This window comes from Mobula hypostoma, chromosome 1, assembly GCF_963921235.1.
Source record: "Mobula hypostoma chromosome 1, sMobHyp1.1, whole genome shotgun sequence".
Classification (NCBI taxonomy): domain Eukaryota; kingdom Metazoa; phylum Chordata; class Chondrichthyes; order Myliobatiformes; family Myliobatidae; genus Mobula; species Mobula hypostoma.
The window spans coordinates 55,118,991-55,134,813 of NC_086097.1; the positions used below are offsets into that span (position 1 = coordinate 55,118,991).

A 15,823-nucleotide genomic window follows, 5' to 3' on the forward strand; every position below is an offset into this window, starting at 1 on the left:
GAGATTTGATAGGAGACGGTGATCAATACGTGATTGAATTCACCATGCAATTTCAGATGGAGAAGCTAAAGTCAGCTATATCAGTATTATAGTGGCATGAAAGAAGAGCTGGCCAAAGTTGATTGGAAAGGGATACTAGCAGGGATGACAGCAGAGCAGCAATGGCTGAAGTTTCTGGGAGTATTTCGGAAGGAAGGTGCAGAATAGATACATTCCGAAGAAGTATTCGAAAGGCAGCATGATAAACCTGTGGTGGACAAAGGAAGTCAAAGCCAAAATAAAAGCCAAAGACAGGGCATATAATAGAGCAAAAATCAGTGGGAAGTTAGAGGATTGGGAAAATTAAAAACAAATAGAAGACAGCCAAAGTGACCATAAGAGGGTGGAAATGATGAAATACGAATGTAGATTAGCCAACAATATCAAATTTTTTCAGATATATAAAGAGTAAAAGAGAGGCATGAGTAGATTTTGGACCGCTGGAAATGATGGCGGAGAGGTAGTAATGGGGGACAAGGATATAGCAGATGAACTGAATAAATATTTTGCAATTGTCTTCACTGTGGAAGATACTAGCAATATGCTGGAAGTTCAAGAGTATCAGTGGGCAGAAGTGAGTGCAGTTGCAATTACTAGGGAGATGGTGCTTGGGAAAATGAAAGTAGATGAGTCAGATGGACTACATCACAAGGTTCTCAAAGAGGTGGGTGAAGAGATTATGTAGGTATTAGTAATAATCTTTCAAGCGTCACTGGATTATGGCATGGTCTGGAGGACTGGAAAATTGCAAATGTCACTCAGAAGGAGGGAGGAAGAAGAAAGGAAATTAGAGGCTAGTTAACCTGACCTCAGTGGTGGTGAAGATGTTGGAGTTAATTGTTAAGGAAATAGTTTCGGAGTACTTGGAGGCACATCATAAAACATGCTGTAGTCAGCATGGTTTCCACAAGGCAAATCTTGCCTGACAAATCTGTTAGAATTCTTTGAGGCAATAATTGCAGCAATAATTAGAGTTTGTGTAACAATTAAAGTGGGACTTGTGTGATCTTAAAAGTTCTGTTAAATAAGGAGCTTTTCTCTATAATCATTTGCCATGTTTCAGTACGCTTGCTAAGAAATTCTCATTGGGAATTCAACATTTATTACTGCAGTCTGCTCATCAAAATACTTTATAAACATATTGAAATCATGCTATCAATATAAGTAGTCTTGTGCTAGATTTCCAGAATTAGTAGTGTATATTACAACAGACCTTGGTTTTAAGAAACAGTTGGAAAATGACAATTCACATTATTGCATTGGAGAGGAGGCTTGAGCTTGGCTTGATATTATTGTCCAAGGACATGGGACCTGAGGAACCATTATATTACATCATTTTCTCATAGCAGCCTTGTTGAGTGTTATTACCTACTACTTGCCTGTTTTATATTGTTTGAGTGTTCTTCAAGTCGAATATGTATAAGAAATCTGTGACTCGTGTTCATAAGTGCATTTGCTCCACTAGTCTGGGTTAAGTTCTAACTTGAAAATCACAAGCTGAGAAGGTAGTATTAATTAACAAAGCCTTTTCTCTCCAACTCCACACTTTTATTGATGCCAGAATTGCCCAAGACAATAGGCAGAAGCTCAATGGGGCTTTTTAAGTAATAGCATTGGACACCAAATAAAGAAAGTGACTGCTCCTGTTGTGATATATATAATATATCCCATAGCTTCACTGATTAAATACTAGGTCGATAGTGTCTAAATGAATTGGCAAAACAGTATTCCATGACATTTTCCTATTTAATTCACAGTGAAGAGGAATTTTAGTACAAACTTTGGTATTAACTTTTGCTTTGATTGGGATTATGATTTTACTGAATTTAATACCAATTACAAGGCTAGCAAATTTTCCAGGGCATCTTTGAAATAAAGAAATTAAGTTGTATTTTAATTTGAGTTAAAAAAAAAATGTCTGATATGCCTGCTGAATTTTAAATCGGCACATGAAATGTTGTCCACATACCAAAGCATGCTGAAACTAGTCAAATGGAATGCTACACGTACTTGTTGGTTTAGAAAAATAGTCCAACACCCAAATGAAAAATTAACTCAAGCAACATTCTTTTAACAGCATTATGTAATTAGAGTGGTGACTTAAATTATTTGGAAGTCTAAGTAAGAATATTGCTGTCTTTCATCTGTACTTTTAACAGTACCTTGTTAGATATTTTGCTGTAAATGTTATTCCAATATATTTTAGATCAGTGTGAAGATTGTTTATTGAGAACTAATTGTAGCCCAGCAAAGGATAGAGTGCTTTAATTTGGTCAGAAACCAACCTTTGGTGGAATGTGTACTTTGAGAAATGTGTATCCCTGAATGAGTAAGATTCAACAAGGAAGACATGATGTTGTACACTTGCTCCTTTGTATAGCACTACTTGATATCCATCACTATGTATTCAAAATGCACTCTGCCAATTTGTGGAATTGAAGCCGTATCACATGGAGAAAAGAAAGGAACTTCTCTGATTTGGGGTCGTGCCAAGATTGTCCAGATGACACAACGTTGTCGATACTATTCAAGAAAGGTGATGAAACAAACAAATGAGAGAGGTTGGTTGTTTGGAGCCGATTTCAATTTTGAGTTCTGAGGACTGTAACATGCCTATACAGAAAATGAAATTCCTCTCTGTGGTTTCAAAGACAAATGTCAGAGTGGAACTCAGATGAAGAATCAAAATGATAGGTAATGTGATGAAATCTGTGTTTGCTTTCCCAAATCCAGAGGGGACAATATTGTCATCAATGAATGTAATGCACTTAATTAGAAGTGCGTTGAATTACTGCTTAAGTTGGAATTTTTTGGGTGTCTGGATAATGGCGAGGGAAGAGGAAAAGGGGGTAAGTATTGTATTTTGAGTGATTGGACAGGAAAGTAGTTGGTGGAGAGGAGAAGAATGAACCAGTAAGTTGCAAAGGGAATAGTATTTTGAAAGGGGAGAGGAAGATTAGTCTGGAATTTAATTAGACATAGCAGAAATTACGAGGGATAACCAGGGTGGAAGAGATAGTCAAGAGGAACCCAATTCTTTCTCTGGTTGGAGGAGAGTGAATGAGACTAGAAATGTGAAAATGCAAATATAGCTGAGAGTCTTTTTAACTTTGGAGGAGGAAACCACATTTCAGGATAAAGGACAATCTTTCAGAAGCATTGGATTGGAAAGTTGCATCATGTGAGAAACTGGGAGAATGAATGGAGTTATTGCAAGAAACAGAGGGAGAGAGGAGATATATTTAAGAAAATGATGGTGGAAGTCTGCAGGTTTATAATACACTTTGGTGGCTAACCTAATGTTTAATATTATGTTTAAAAATATGAAGACTCAGTAATGGATATGTGAGAGCAGGGTAGACACTGGCGGTAAACTAATTACATTTTCAAGTTCTCTGCAAGTTTAAATAGTAGCACCAATCCTGTTACTAATGCAAGGAAAGAGAGGGATTTTGAGTAGTACAGAAACAAGGAATCCCCCAACAAAACAGGCAAAGGAACTTCCCATAGTGTTTCCTTGAACTTTTGATTTGATGAAAGTGAGTGGAGTGACTTATCTGGGGGATTTAGCCCTTCCAATCCTATTGATACTCGTGACTTTTATTTTACTGATAAATTCTCCACTACAATCAGGTTTTTGTGTCTTCCATGAAGTCAGAAATAAAATGTTAAATTTCTGTAATTTTTTAAATTTTTAGCTTGAAGGGATAAATATTACATGTATATTGTTTATTAATTGTTTAAATGTTGGCCTTGACATGATTACTCCCAATCTATCATAGCCTCGTATCTTGTCGATTTTAAGTGTTCTGTACGAACCTGACATTATTGGGGAAAATAGAAAGTGATACATTCATCAATCACCTGCATCTCTTCCTTGTATTTTAGGTACATATTTTTCTCGATAATATCTTTGTACTACTTTTACCCACTTCCCCCACGGTATTTTGTCATTGAAATTGTAAAATCACATTTCCGATGGTCATTTTAAAAATAGCACCTTGTGCGGCGACTCCATTGGTGTTTAAATGGGTCGCCTATCTAACTTTTCACTCAGTTTATTAAATAGGATATATTCTAGTATATTTTGGGTTGGTAACTGGAAATACCTAACATTTATAATAATTTTAGCCTATTTTCCTTTCTGACGAATATTAAGTGAGAAATCAGCCAAACGTTTGGGAACTTTTGTAAACTGCAATTTAGCATCCAAGGCGATTTGTGTATTATGTCTTATCGGTGTATATGGGCTAGTTTCTTTCCCCTCTCAACTTTTTGAGTACTGCTTCCTGCGAACGAACATGACAGCTCCGCCGAAACGGTGTCATCTATTTAGGAAAAGCTGTTTACGTGAGGAGAGAGCGAATATGAATTGGGAATGTTCTCTATCGGATTCTTAGCATTTTATTGATGTACAGAGACGCCTCTAGTAGAGGTGATGAAATCAAAGGCATTGCTTCGAGGTGGGGACCTAGCAAGAGCAGTGTGCATTCCCCCTTTAAGAGTTGACATAGTGGCTGCGCCGGGATTGGCTGCAGGCGAGCACAGGCCTATTTTGCAATGAAGTCAACGTCAGCGAGGCGACTGGGCGCTCTGTCTCCGCCTTTTGCTGCCTTGGATTCGGACAAACGGTGACAGCAGTTGGGAGCCGACCCGGCCCCTCCTCCGCCAACGAGGTGAGTGACTGGCGGGCGGGCTCCGGGCTGAGGGAAAACCCAGTCGGTAGAATCAGATTGTGCGGGTTTCAGTCTCAAGACCCGATCCCCGGCTCCAGCACGGTGACTGGGCCGTGCGAGGAAACGGCCGTGATTTAGCGTGGGACCTGGACAGGGCTGTGAGAGGCCGCAACTCACAATTGTCTTCAGCGGCTCGTTGGGGTGGGGGCGAGGAACTTAACATGGGTGGAAATTGGCTTTGAGATGTGCGAGACGGGCGGGGGCGATAGCGAGGAGAGTTGGGGAGGTGATAGGGTGGTCACCTCTGAGGAAACCCGCATTTAATGTTTCTGGGTCGCAACTCCAGCTCTTGCCTCAACAAGAGTTTTCTTGGTTCTTTTCGGTAGTGTTACACAGAATAGTTGTAAAAATATTATTCACCTGTCTTGACAACAGGTTTATCGTTGCTTTCTTTCCGCGCCCATTATGGTCAAGTTCAGTCACGCAATAGGTAATTTTCTGTTTCACCAGTGATCTGGTGAGCCACGCAGTCACATTTTGGGTATTCAAGCATTCTAACAGTATAAGAATACATATATTACACTTTCTTAGTACCCTATGTGTGTTAATTGTTAAAAAGAATATTCATCACAATCAGTGGAAATTGAATTACACTTTTTATGATAGGCTGAGGAATACACCTTTTGACTTGAGTGTGAGTCAGTCAGTCAAACCCTTTTCTCATACCAGACACGCCCTTGAACAAGAACGTTGAGTGTACGCAGATTTTATGGATGGTTCCTTCACTGCTATGTTAATATTTGCTAATTAATAATATGACATGGAATAAAATATTTGGGAAATGTTAAATAAAAAAAATTCTAGATAACTATTCGTTTTGAGTTTCCAAAAAAATGGTGACCTTCATTTGATAGTGATTTGTTTAAATCCTCTAAGAAGCTTTGCCAATGATTTTGAGAAGCGTTTGTTGATTAGGATAATTATTTTAGAATGTAATTTTAAAAATATATTGATCATTTTATTTTTTCAAATGTGTACATCAATGCCAATTGCCAGTACATTGACTAAAAAGAGGATTTCCAAAGGCATATTTAATTAGTGCTCAATCTCCTTATAAACTTACAAAGATGTCTAATTAGAACAAGGTTACCGTGACATTTTTGTACTTTGCTTAAAAAGTTGGAACTTTTGAAGTAAATTGCATTTTCCAAAATGGCTGTTTACCATTAGGTTGTTCCATTCAAAATCACTTCATCTTTAATGATGTTTGATGTATAGTTTTATAAGTGCCCTCTCGTAATTGCACAGAAATCTATATGGTCACAGTTCATGATCAACGACAATATAGTACTTCACAAAAGTATAAAAAATTGGTTCAGATATATGTGAGAAGTGAATTATGTCTTCAGTTCTTGGCCCAGCCACCTCTTGTAATGTAGTGGCTACTGTAGATTATAGATGGCATTCCAAGAGTATCTAAATTATTAAATTTTACAATTGTAATTGGCTCTAGGCAAAAAAAAATCCTGTACTGCCAGTTGTTTTAGTCAAATCTACCCACCATAACTTGAAATGAGGAGGTTTAATGCCAGTTTATGTTGGTAGAACAAAAGCAAGATGTTTATTGGACCATTATATTTATTGATATTGTTAAAGTAAGAGTTTCTTGCCTGCATTTCCCTTTCGTGATAGGATATATATATCCTCCCATTTGCTGCAGTGCAGTACTTGGCTATCAAGTGACAGTTGTTATTATTGCTGATCAAACAATTAAGAGGCCAAGAGGAATAATGCAACAAATTAAGAATTGAAACTTAATGCCAGTTGGATAACTTGAAGCCATTTAGAGAAATTTGGAATTAGATAAATGGTATCTGTAAATGGATCTTGTAGACCAGGAAAATTGGGCCATTTCTGAGATCAAATGGTATGTTTGACAATCAGTTGTCAAGTGATCTGTTTTGTGAAACATTAAATCATGCCTATCAATATCACCATCTTCTCCAGAAAACCAATGTGTGCTAGCTCTTTGCCATCCTCCCATAAGGCAGAAAGCTGGCAGTCATTACCCAGTTTTTCTGCTGACAAAATCCATTTACAAACCATTTCCAAATTTCTTCAAATATCATAGATTTTTGTTTTTAGTATTCATGTAAACAAAAGTGTCCTTGGTTTTATTTTCCACAAGGCATGGCAGTAGTACATTGTTTGATGTTTTGGTAAATATGTCTAGGTTCTTGAATTCAAAATAGAATCAGTTGGATATTCATTGTTCAGTTTCACACATACTGAAGGTTCCATGGCACAATTCTGTGATTTGGTTCTGATGCAGTGGAGTGAAGCTTGTGTACTTTTTGACCCAAATGATGTTGCAGTAAAGGCCAACATATCACTTGCCAAACTAATTACACATCTACATAATAACTTTGATTTGTGTAGGTGTCAACTCAGGTCCCTTTGAGCACCAACATCTTTTCAGTATCTCACCATTTTAGAAACAACTTGCCTTTTTATTTTTCTCTACAAAAGTAGATGGCCTTGTAATCTTTTTCATGTTTATATTTAATCTGCCACATTCTTGCCAATTTAATTAGCTCACATCCTTTGAAGCCTCTGTATTCTCCTCACAGCTGGTGCTGCTACCCAGTTTTTTAATCCTCTGCAACTTGGATGTGTTAGTCTACTTACTATGAACTGTGAATCCTGTTGTACAGTACTGATCCTTCCAACATCCTACTGGTCAAAACTTAGCAATTTAAAATTATTCATTTCTACTCTACAGTCTGTGTTCTTCATATATAACAAATCCTTATTGTTCCCAGTGCTGTGTGCTCTGACCTTGTGATCCCTATTAAAGACCTTATAAAAATCCAAACATACCATATCAACTTCTTTTTCCTATTCTATTGTTCTTTTACTATTCTGCTAGATGTAGTACCAGGGAGAAAACAGCACAAATAGCTGACATTGCAATAGATTGTTGTATGCTATTATAATTGGTTACTACTACAATGCTTTGTTATACACTGCTGTCGTTACATATTTACTAGATTGCTATATAGTGTGGCAATTGCTTACATACTGCGTTAGGGTGTTCCAGGCTACCATGAGAGTTAAGTGTAAGTAGTCAGTTAGCATTTTCCTTTCTACTCTTGGGTGGACAGATACACGTAGACATACACAGAGACACACAAAATCGGCTCATTGGTTAATCGGGGCAGCTGCTTATTTGGGACAACTGTTAAAGAACAAAATCTATTTGAGAAAATTCCCAAGATTCCCTTTGTTTATTTAGGGCAATATGCCACTAAATTGGGACAGGAGACTGTTACCGAGCATTTCTAAATAGTATCAGTTGTTTGCGTTGTTATTTTTTTAAAAAAAAAGTAGTGATTTTTGTCACTGATTGTTGGTGAAAAATAAGCAGGAAGACAATTCAGAATGGTTTTGCTCAAGCATTCCGGCTTGGAGATGCCAGAAGTGGCTGGGAGTGAAAATGAAACTATTTCGCTACTTCAACTAGTTAGGAACTACAGAGAATTTGAAGGTATTGGCAATCATTTTAAATGTTACAATGAAAATGAAGATTTGGAGGATATAATCATGAAAGCATTGTATGAAGGCGGTCCATTATCTGCACCAGATGTCTGCATTGATTTTGTTCATTTACAGTCAATCAAGAGAATGTTTCAGTGTCATCAACACACATAAAAGTTGCTGGTGAACGCAGCAGGCCAGGCAGCATCTCTGGGAAGAGGTGCAGTCGACGTTTCAGGCTGAGACCCTTCGTCAGGACTACGTTTCAGTGTCATCGTTAGGTCGCATCTGGAATTTCCTGTTGGACAATTTCCCTCCATGTCTCTCCGTCCCGACACTTGTCTACAACATCCCTAGTCTTGTCCAGCTTGGTCCAATCCTCGATGTTATCCAGCCATGTTGTTCTGTGCCTTTCTCTTCCTTTCTTTCCCTCCACCTTTCCATACAGCAAGTCTGACAAGATGTTATCTCTCCGTGTAACGTGTCCACAATAAGCAACTTTTAACTTCATAATCTTCTCCAGCAGTATCCGTGGTCTATCAACTTTGGACAAAACCCTCTCATTTGAAACTTTCTCTACCCAGCTGATCTTCAACATTCGTCGATAGCACCACATTTCAAAAGCATTAATTGGTTTCATGTCATTCTTCTTCAGTGTCCATGTTTCTGATCCATACCTCAGCAGTGACCATACAAAACACTGGAAGCGGATTCTACTTTGGATGTCTACCTTCCGATTGCATAGTAGATCTTTTAGCTTCATGAACTGGGAAGTAGCCTTACCTATTCTCCATCTGATCTCAATTTCACATCTCCTGTCATCTGTCAGACAACTGCCAAGATAATTAAACTTTCACACCTGTTCAATGTCTTGTCCATTCACTTGTAATGATTCCATCATGAATGAGTCTTTAGTGTTTGTTTTGCTTACCACCATCGATTTTGTTTTTTTAGGGTTGATTTTTAGTCTGTATTCAAGGCTTTTCTCATTCACTTTATTCAGCATAATTTGCAGTTCGCGTGCGCTGTCAGCTAACAACGCTGTGTTAGTGTACACTGGATGAATTCCTCTGATAACTGTTAGGAACTAATAGAGTTTTATAGTACTGTGCTAGTATTGGTAGTGTTCTAATGTGTTCTGTATTCGTTTAATAAATAATTTGTTGAGCAGTTTGTCTTTATACCTTTTTAACTGTTTCCATGAAACTTTGGCCAATTGGTACCGGTGCTGGCCCCAATTAACCAGAATCCACTGTTTTCAATTATCTTTCCTGCCTTTCTTAAATACTGGGCTTGCATTTACTATCTTACAATCTGAAGGAACCACTCCAGAGTTTGAGATCTTGGAGGACTGCAGCCAGTGCATCTGCAATCTCCATACCTGTTTCTTTTGGAAAAAGTAGGGTGCTGGTCACATCTTGGGAATTTATTGGCTTCCTATCCCATTCTTTTTCATTGTAAGTTTTGTTTTCACTCATCTTAATCTTATCAAGCTTCTCATTTCCCCTGAACAATTTTTACAGTTCCCCCTTTCACAGTTTCTACAAGGTTTTCTTCCTTTCTTGAAATAAAAAAAAATTTCTTTAATTGTGTAAACATTTCCTTATTCCCATGTAACTTTTATGTTGGTATGTTAACTTTGGCCAATTATTTCCTTTTAATATGTCAGTCACTTTTATGGCCTGTTTCTGTTTTCACATCAGCCTGCAATTCTTTTCTAGTCTGTTTTCCTTATCAAAGCCATGGTCGTCCTTGTTGAATTTCGACAACTGCTTATCTTCAGGCTTGTTGCTTTTGGTTTAATGTCATTTTAAATAAGCCCTTTCCATGGGTCCAGTGCCACCTTTTAATGTGAGACCACTTTCCTGCAGTTTTTTGGCCTATGTGTATGACGTACAACCGAAGTATTAATTTCAGTTTGGATTAAATGACTTCTAATTTTGGAGAGTGAGTGATTTTTGCACAGATTTTGAACATAGAATATAGAAAAGTATAGCATAGGCTATGATGCAAACTTTAAATTGATCCCTTCATGTCTGTTTCCCTGTATTTCCTGCCTATCTAAAGTTCTCTTAAATGAATCATAAGACCACATGACATAGGAACAGATTTAGGCCATTCTTTCCACTGAGTCTGTTCCATCATGGCTGATTAATTATCCCTCTTAACCATATTTTCTTGCCTTCTCCCCATCACCTTTGTCACCTTTACTAATCAAGAACCTATCAACCTCTGCATTAAATATGCTTAATGCCTTTGCCTCCAAATCCATCTGTGGCATTGAATTCCACAGATTCACTACCCTCTGGCGAAAGAAATTCCTTCTCATCTCTGTTCTGCATGAATGTGTTACTATTCTGAGGCTGTGCTCTCTGATCCTAGACTCCATTGACAATGGTAAACAACTTCTTTAAATCCTCTCCATCTAGGTCTTTCAAAATTCAACAGGTTTCAATGAGATCTCCCCTCATTCTTCTGAACTCCAGCGAGTGTAGGCCCAGAGCCATTAAACACTTTTTGCATGTTAACCCTTTCAGTCCCAGCATCATTCTTGTGAACCTCCTCTGGATCCTCTCCAACGCCAGCACATCATAAGGGGCCCAAAACTGCTCACAATACTCTCTGCATCCTCAGCATTTCATGTTGCTTTTATTTAGTAGTCCTCTTGAAATGAACGTGTTACAAGGATTACTCCTTAGTAATAACCGTCAGAGAGGCACAGAGAGAATCTGTATTTACTGACAAATGTCTTTATTGTCACAATGAAAGAGCATGTGAATTTGCACAACCAAATACCTGTGTGCACACCTGACCCTCAATAAACAGTTAAAGAAAAGGTAATACCCAGAAAAGAATTTTATGCTAGGCATGTATTCCCTGTGGTCCCAATCTAATCTCCAGATGTCCATCGGATATTTCCCATCTGCGATAATTGGTCTCTGGAGAGTTGTTGTTATTTTGCATTTGAAACATCTGCTTTTATATTCATTCCTTACCAGTTCAAGTGTTGTATTTCAGTGTTATTGGCTATGGGTCACCTGACAGACCTTGTAACATCTTATTGACTTCGGTCCAAGCCAGCATCCATTTATTGCCCTTCTTTTGCAAGTGACAATGGTAATTTATGGTTCTTTGTTCTAAATCAGTAAGTAGCTTGAATCTCTCAGGTAGACACAGACCCCACCATTCACAAACCTGTATGTTATATCTCACCAAAGAACACCACAAATAACTTATTGGGAAATTATCTCTTGTCCAGTAAATTACCTGGAGCATCATTATGTTTATTTTAAAACACTGATTAGGCCAGGCAACTCCAGTTCACAAAATGGTAATCTCCATTCATTTGACCTCATGGCAAAAACAAAGATGATTGGTCTGTTGTCTTCCACTGTTCTTGATTCATTCACATTCACTGATTTGTGGACTGCAGTTCTTTCTGGCCAGCTAATGCTAATGTTGTACTTGCTTTCCTTACCACCGACTTAACCTGCAAGTTAACCATGAAGGAATCCTGCACAAGGACTCTCAAGTCCCTTTGCACCTCACAAATTTTGAATTTTCTCCCCATTCAGAAAATAGCCCGTGCCTAGGTACTGGCATGGATAGAAGATTAGCTGACTGGCAGGAGACAAAGAATAGGATTAAAGGGGGTATTTTCTGGTTGGCTGTCAATCACTACTGGTGTTCTGCGGGGGTCACTGTTAGGACTGCTTCTTTTCACTTTGTATGTCATTGATTTCAATGAAGGAATTTGATGGCTTTTTGGCCAAGTTGATAGACGATACGAAGATGGGTGGAGGGGCAGGTAGTGTTGAGGAAGCAGGGTGTCTGAAGAAGGGCTTAGACAGATTGGGGGAATGGGCAAAGAAGTGATGGATGGAATATAACGTAGGGAAGTGCATGGTCATGTATTTTAGTAGAAGGAATAAAGGTGTGGACTATTTTCTAAAAGGGGTGAACATTCAAAAATCAGAAGTGCAGAGGGACTTGGGAATCCTCGTGCAGGATTCACTAGAAGTTAACTTGCAGGTTGAGTTGGCGGTAAGGAAGGAAAATGCATTCTTTTTGAGAGGAGCTGTATACAAAAGCAAGGATGTTAGGCTTTAAAGAGCATTGGTCAAACTGAACTTGGAGTATTGAGTGGTTTTGGATCCCTTATCCAAGAAAAGATGTATTGGCATTGGAGAGGGTCCAGAGGAGGTTCATGAGAATGATCCCAAGAATGAAGGGATTATCATGAGGAACGTTTGATGGCTCTGGGCCTGTACTCACTGGAGGTTGGAAGAATGGGATCTCACGGAAATCCGTCGAATATTGAAAGATCTGGATAGAGTGGATGTAGACAGGATGTTTCTTGTAGTGGTGAGTTTAGGTCCAGAGGGCACAGCCTCAGAATAGAAGAATATCCATTCAGATCAGAGATGAGAAGGAATTTCTTTTGCCAGAGAGTGGTGAATTTGTGGAATTAAATGCCACAGAAGGCTGTGCAGGTCAAGTCATCAGGTATATTTAAAGGAGCTTGATAGATTATTGATTATTCAGGGCATCAAAGGTTATGGGGGGAGGGGAAGGCAAGGGAATGGGGTTGATAGATGATGGATCAGCCATTATGGAGTGGTGAAGCGACTCGATGGGCCAAATGGCTGATTCTGCTCTTTTGATGGTCTTAAAACAATCAGTTTTGTGCATTCTCTCCTTGTAGCTTCTACATTCTAGTCCAGGAAGCAAATCTCACCTGCACCCTCTCCAAAGCTTCCACATCTTTCCCATAGTGTAGCAAACAGAACTGCATACAATCATTCAAATGTGGCCCAATTAAAATTTTATAAAGTTACTGCATCATTCAACTTTAATGCTCAATGTCTAAACTAATGAAACAAACATGCTATACACCACTCTTACTATCTTACCCAGTTGTGTTGTCATTTTCGGTGAACTACGTACTTGCATCCTAAGATCTCTCTGTGCATCAATGTTTTTGTCTAATCTCCTCTTGCGCTTGACATTGGACTTAAGTCTAATGTCAAGTGCAAGTGGACTTTAAGATTTAAGTCCATCTAACATTTCTCCACCGAAGTTTCCAACTGATGCTTATCCTGCTGTATCCATTGACCTCCTTCCTGACTATCTAAAACTCCACCAACTTTTGAGCAAATGATAGAGGAGGCCCCAGCACTGATCATTGCCAATCATCACTTGTCCCAGACCCTGTCAGATAAACAGCTTTTTATCCCATCCTCTGTCTTCTGCGATGAAGGAAATCTTGTATGCAATTTAACAGCTTGCTGTGGATCCCTTGAGGGACCTTGTTAAAAGCTTTATTTAAAATCCACATAGGTAATTTATACTGCCCTACCCTCATCAATCATCATCACCTCAAAAAAAACAATTAACTTTGTGAGACAGCCGCGCTCACACCCGAACCTATGCTGACTTTCCCCAATGTCCAAGCTTTTCAATTGCAAATAATCTTATCCCCAAGGATCTTGTTCAATAATTTTCTTTCAGTGATTGGCTTACCTGCCTATAATTTGTTGGTTGTCCCTATTGCTCCCCTCAGATAAAGGAACAAAAAAGGCTGTTTTATAGTCTTTTGAGATTTTGCCATGGCTTAAGAGGATACAGCAATTTCTGTCAAGGCCCAAGCGATCTCTTCCCTTTTCCTCTATCCTGAGAAAGATCATATTTGACCCTGGGCACTGATTCATCTTCACGTTTTTCAAGGCAACCAACCCTTTTTCCATAATAGCGATATAATGTCATAGTACTTGTCCATGATCTATCATCCTGCTCTTTGGTGCATACTGATGCAAAATTCTTGTTGAGGATTACACCAGCTTTCTGTGTCTCTGCATATAAAATCTTTCTCCTGTCCTTGAGTGGACTTAACCTTTCCCTGGTTTCTCATTGCTTTGGTTGGAGGTGTCTGTCTCTAATCCTACTTACCAAGGATAGTTCTTTGTCACTTCTGGCCTTGCTAATTTCTTGTTTAAATTCTTTCCTGATTCCTTTTATATTTTGGAGAGACAGTTCTGTTTTCGCATGTAAATGTAACTTCGTTGGATCAAATAACGACAGCACAAAAAGTTCGTTACTTATCTTTTCATCTGTTTATTTCTTCGAGCTCAGCCGGCGAGTGAATTTAGACCTGACATTAGGGAGAGACCCTTTCTCATCTCCCCGGCGGTTCTACAAGTTCACTGCCTGATGTCAGAATTGTCAGAAGTTATAAGGCCACCGATACAAAAGAACAATCAGTTTGATAACCATTCCGGTCAAGTCAATGGACTATTGATACAGAGAACAATCAGTTTGATAACTATTCCAGCCACCTTAATTAAAGAAAAGAATGTCCTACTTGGTTTGCTGGAGCCACAATTTAATTACAAAGATAAGAACATCCGTCAAATTTATGCTTTAATTAAGAAAGGAATGTTCTGTCTAATTTTCATCAGGTACTGCTTTTTGTCAAAATCAAAAGGTGTGAAAAACCCAGAGACATCTTTATGTGGATCTGGGTGAACTGTAATTATCTTGCTCCAAAGAAGGCAGCTGTGAGGCATTATTCAAACACACTGTAGTCACAGACATAGTACTTAATTCATTGTTTACAGGGATCTGAGAGTCCACCATTCCCTTAAACTTTATCACACACAGTCAGCAGAACTTTAGTGTCATACAACATCATCTTTGTGTTGTGCAACTATAAATTTGCACAGAATGGGGAAGACACAGAACAGACCTGATGGCATAAAACTAAGTATTCACAAGGTGCTGTGGACAATCAGTAGCAGAAGAAATTAACTGCATTCTATGATTTCATGGCTCAGCATTTCCCTTGCTCTGCCATTACAAGCCAGATTAGGCCATTCCCTGAATTTTATAGTTTAGATAGACTAACATAGGGCTTCTACTTGGGAAGTTACTTTTAGGTCTAGTGGCAGACTAAGCCGTTGTTTATTTGGTCAGATACATTCATCATCATCATTGTGCTGTGACATATATTGTGGGTGATCATAGTCTTTCATCTGTCTTTAATCTGAAGTTCTAATGACTATTCAGAAGTTTTGCTTATCAATCCCTTGATGTAACTTATGAATGTCATGTACTGTCAACCACGATTTTTTCTTCCATCAGCTTTTCCCATCACTGCAAGTTGTTCGAGTTTCTCTTTCCTCAGTACATGTCTCAGAAATTCCACCTGCCATTTCCTGATTGATGATATCAGCTCTCATCTTCTGGCTTTTAGCAGCACTTCCTCATTTTGCTTTGATATCATCCAACTTTCACTTCCATGTGTTAGTATGGAATGGATATAGCACCACAACACTGGGTTTTGTATCCGGAGAAATTGTTATTCTTTAGTATCTTGTTCAAATGTTCGAATGTGCACTTAGCAATCCCAATCCTTCTAACTTCAACATTAGCCCTTCCATCAGATGTTATCGTGCTGTGTAAGTAATTGAACTTCCACGTTTGTTTAATTGTTTTGTTTTCCACTTTGTTGGTATTCCTGTGATTCTTTGTGACAACAAAGGTCGTCATGCAGTTGATGGTCAATCTTCTCT

At 38.6% G+C, this 15,823-nt stretch overlaps 1 protein-coding gene across 5 annotated transcripts in view; it reads left to right on the plus strand.

Annotated features, from left to right (window-relative positions):
- Positions 1–4,567: 4,567 nt before the first annotated feature.
- The window catches only part of ktn1 (kinectin 1), a 131,201-nt gene continuing 119,945 nt past the window's right edge, over positions 4,568–15,823 (plus strand). For 2 of the 5 annotated variants that reach the window (XM_063049297.1, XM_063049331.1), the window contains exon 1: positions 4,602–4,715. The gene's annotated coding sequence lies outside the window, so the exon portion shown is untranslated. Of the gene's footprint in view, positions 4,716–15,823 lie in introns of all 5 variants that reach the window. The other 3 variants (XM_063049305.1, XM_063049322.1, XM_063049314.1) reach the window with 3 other exon arrangements.